The sequence below is a fragment of the Gossypium hirsutum genome, chromosome A13 (genome assembly GCF_007990345.1).
Source record: "Gossypium hirsutum isolate 1008001.06 chromosome A13, Gossypium_hirsutum_v2.1, whole genome shotgun sequence".
In the NCBI taxonomy this organism is placed as follows: Eukaryota; Viridiplantae; Streptophyta; class Magnoliopsida; order Malvales; family Malvaceae; genus Gossypium; species Gossypium hirsutum.
Window position 1 is genome coordinate 79,077,493 of NC_053436.1, and position 4,476 is coordinate 79,081,968.

The 4,476-nt window shown below is 36.0% G+C and overlaps 1 non-coding gene across 1 annotated transcript; it reads right to left on the reverse strand.

Annotated features, from left to right (window-relative positions):
* Window positions 1-3,435: 3,435 nt before the first annotated feature.
* LOC121213316 (small nucleolar RNA R71) lies at window positions 3,436-3,541 on the reverse strand. Its single transcript, XR_005908699.1, has one exon. It is a non-coding gene; the product is annotated as a small nucleolar RNA R71 (small nucleolar RNA).
* Between the last annotated feature and the right edge of the window lie 935 nt (window positions 3,542-4,476).

The window sequence follows — 4,476 nt, forward strand, 5'->3', positions numbered from 1 at the left end:
ATATTGCTAGCCCCATCATAACCTTGATATTTTGAATATCAAAATTATGATAAAAAAGAATAGCACATATTTTGATTTTAAGAATTAATGATTGTGCCATGAGAAAGGTAAAAAAAAAAACCTCCCTAATAAAGCCATCTTTATCAGCAAATCTCAAAAGAAGATCCATTTCTTCTCTTTTCTATTCATCACATGCTTCATTAACAATGATGCAAAATTTTAAGTCTCCAATATCTTCACGGATCTTCTTTTGCACTTTATTAGCAAGAACATGCAAAATCTCCTTTTGAATTGGAAGAGAGACATATTTAGCTGTTTTAGAAGCATTTTCCAACACAACGTTCTTAACGACACCATTATAGGAAGTTAAAAGTTGAATCAACTCAATAAAATTACCACGGCTTTTTGAATTAAGTGTCTCATCATCACATTTAAAAGCATAAGCGTGAAATCCAAGTCATAGAACAACATCTATAGAAGCCTTAACTTGTAACCTATTATTCAAAATTTGTTGCAAACTTTGTTGGTGCATTACTTTATAAATATACCTAGATTGCTTCATCAATCCACACAAGATTTCAAGGCATTATTATGTGGTGAACAAGGATCACCTTCAATGTGATTAAGAAATGCACAAATTTTCTTAGAATTAAATTTTTTCCTACTTCTAAATCCTTTAATAGTGAATACGTCCCAACTAAATCATCAAAGTTTCACCTTAAAAAGGTTAATGGTAAGCGATATAGGACATCCTTAGTTGGAGAATATTCAAGCCAAGAAGGAAATTGAGTAAATCAAGAATACTGAAAACACCTAGGATGTTCTGTTAGTGAATATGGATAACTAGAAAGATGAATTTGATAGAGACATGCTCTCAAGTAAGCATGTCGAACTCCATCTCATTGATTTAACTGCATATTCCCATATTGGTCGACGTTGTTGGATTTGGTGCCCTAAGTGTAGTATATTCATTTTGTAACTTTTATTTTTTGAACAAATTGGTTTAACAATAACATCCATTAATTACATTAATACCGTTTATATATTGTCCTCAATGTTTTTCCATGCAAAACAAAATAGAGACAAATATTGGCTTACTAGTTATTAACGCTTAAATAATACCAAGCGAAATTACATGGTTGGATCGTAATATAGAAAGACAACTTGTATTAGTAGATGAACCTAAAAATGTCTTTAGCCTAATTGGAATGAGAAAACTGATTGAAAGTCTAATATGTCATCTATCAAGCCCAATTGAGGAGATACCTTGTCTTGAGCATCAAAACGAATGATTCCCAAAAGATAGAGGCATAGATGTAACTAGTTGGACTGATATTACATCGGGCTTGACCCAAGTAGAATAGATCCTGGATCCATTTATGGATTTATTCACTTGTGGTGTTCATAGTGTGACATATGATAAACCGTAATTTATACATATTTTTACCCCATGCTTAACGCATTTTATGGATGATTTCCCATTAGAATTGGTGAATTCAATGCTCCTAATGCTTTAATTTCATGTTTTATACTTATGAGAGCATAGGAGAGCAAAAGGAACGAGAAACGGGCCAAAGTACCAAATCAACACGGCCTGGACCTCCTCACACGGGCAGACCACACGGTCGTGTCAATTTGGCAGGCTCGAGCACGGCCTGAAGTAATCGCACACGGGCGTGTCCCTGCCGAGCCCAAGTTGAGTCCAATTCAAAAAAGGCTAATTTTGAGGGCTCTTAGGCATTCCAAAGCCTATAAATACACCCTAGAGGAGGAAGAAAAGGGAGACACATAATAGGGAGTAAGGAATTACTCCAAGGAAGCCGATTGATCTATCTCAGAAGTCGGATTCACCATCAAGACTGAAGATCTCTCTTCAATTTCCCCTCCAGGAGTTTTGGGTTTTCTTTATGTTTTGTATTCTTTATTATTCTGAGATGTTTTCTTATTTAGTTATGAACTAAAACCCCTAAATACCTAAGGGGAATGAAACCTAAGACGAATCTTGTTATTATTTTCTGAATTGTATGATAAATATTTAACTTGTTCTTAATTATGTGTTCTTAATTCTTGTTTCGATATCCCAGGATACTGAATCAAGATAAGCTCTTATTTAGAGGAATAAACCCTGTCTAAGAGTACATTTGTCATAATTAAGCGGAGTTGTTTGCGCGCCTAAACATAGGGTGACAAGATTTTGCCGGATTAGGGTGAAATCTAATAAGGGGATCCATAGATCGAGTTAATGCAACCCTAGGGTGTTAATTAGAGAAAGGTCTCAATTATTCAATCTAGGGATTAGACGTTATTAGTCTTGAATAGGGATAATAACATAACTAGGGATCTCTACGGAACAAGTTAAATGAATAAATCGTCCGATTCGGAACCAGAATAACAAGTATAGTCTAGGTGGATTTTTCCTTAGGTATTGTCTTAATTCAATCGATTTTCCAAAAAGCAATTCCCCAATTCCATTCTCTGTGAATTCTTAGTTTAGATAATTAGTTAGTTAAAATAAAACCACTTTATTCTTAGGCTAGATAATAAAAAGACAGTCATTACTAGTACTTTTAGTTCCTTTGGGTTCGACAATTCAGTCTTGCTAAAACTATACTACTGTGCGATAGGTACACTTGCCTACATCGCGATAATAGTTAGTTTCAAGAAAGATTAATTATAAATATTTAAAACCTATCACGAAATCACGCGATCAAGTTTTTGGCACCGTTGCCGAGGAACTAAGATATTAGGAACGCTCAATTTTTATTAATTTAGCCATTTATTTTTCTTGCAATTTAATTTAATTATTATTATTATTATTTATTAATTTACTTTTTCTTTCTCTTGGCAGGTTTTTATAGTTTATGACTAGAAGAAACCCGTCAGGACCACTACTTTTTGACAAAGAAATCGATCGCACAGTTCGTAGACATCAAAGAGAAATAAGGTGAAGCTTAAGATACATAGAGAACGCCCAAGAGGACGATACTCAACCCCCAACTGAAGAGATGGCTGAAAACCAAGACAATCAGCTACCTCCTGCAATTGCGGTTAATCAAAATCCTGCTCCACGCACTATGTATGATTATGCTAAACCTTCTTTAACAGGAACTAAATCGAGCATAGTTAGACCTGTTGTAGCTGTAAATACTTTTGAACTAAAACCTAACACTATTCAAATGATACAACAATTTGTTCAGTTTGATGGTTTGCAGGTTGAGGATCCCAACGCTCACTTAGCAAACTTCTTAGAACTATGCGATACATTTAAAATTAATGGTGTTTCTGATGATGCCATTCGTCTTGGGTTATTCCCTTTTTCATTGAAAAACAAAGCTAAACAGTGGTTGAACTCATTACCACAAGGGTCAATCACTACTTGGTAACAAATGACCAAAAAATTTCTATTAAAATATTTTCTGCCGGCTAAAACGGCTAAATTACGTAATGATATCTCTTCGTTTGTGCAGATGGACTTAGAAACTCTTTACGATGCATGGGAGAGATACAAAGACTTACTGAGAAGGTGCCCTCACCATGGATTATCGCTTTGGCAAGGTGCCCTCAATATGGGTTATCGCTTTGGCTACAGGTTCAAATGTTCCATAATGGCCTGAACCTTTGACTCGACAAATGGTTGACGCAGCTGCTGGCGAAACCATCAATAATAAAACACCTGAAGATGCCTATGAGTTTATAGATGAGATGTCACTGAATAACTATCAGTGGCAAGTTATGAGGACTAAGCCAACTAAATCAGCAGGCATTTATAACGGCGATTTGGTTACTATGCTGTCAAATCAGCTAGAACTTCTAAATAAAAAGATTGATGGCTTACTTGGTTCTACTCAGGTACATCTAGTAATAAGGTGCGAGACGAATGGAGGAGGAGTATGCACAGAGTATCAACCCTTCAACCCTAGCATCGAGGAGGAACAAGTCCAATATATGGGTAACAATAACTCTCGATCCCAAAATAACCTATATAGTAACACTTACAATGCAGGTTGGAGGAACCACCTTAACTTCTCGTAGGGCGGTCAAGGAAATCAAAGACCACAACATTTTCTGAGTTTTCAATAACCACCCTATCAACAGGAAAAGAAGCCGAACCTTGAAGAGATGCTCTCAAAGTTTATATCAGTGTCAGAAACCCATTTTCAGAACACTGAGTCAGTACTTAAAAATCAACAAGCGTTGATCCAAGGGTTCAAAACTTAGATAGGCCTGCTTTCCAAACTAATCTCTGAATGACCACAAGGTAGCTTGCCAAGTAATACTGAACCCAACCCAAGGGAATAGCTCAACGCAATTAATATTCAAGATGACGAAGGAGTCATTGAGCCTAAACCAGAACCGAGGCAAGAAACTGTGATTAGCAAAGGTCAAGGTGAGGTAGGTCATAATAAAAACAAATTAGTGAATGTCGAATATAAAATTCGTGTGCCATACCCCAACGCGACAAGGAAAGACCGCTCA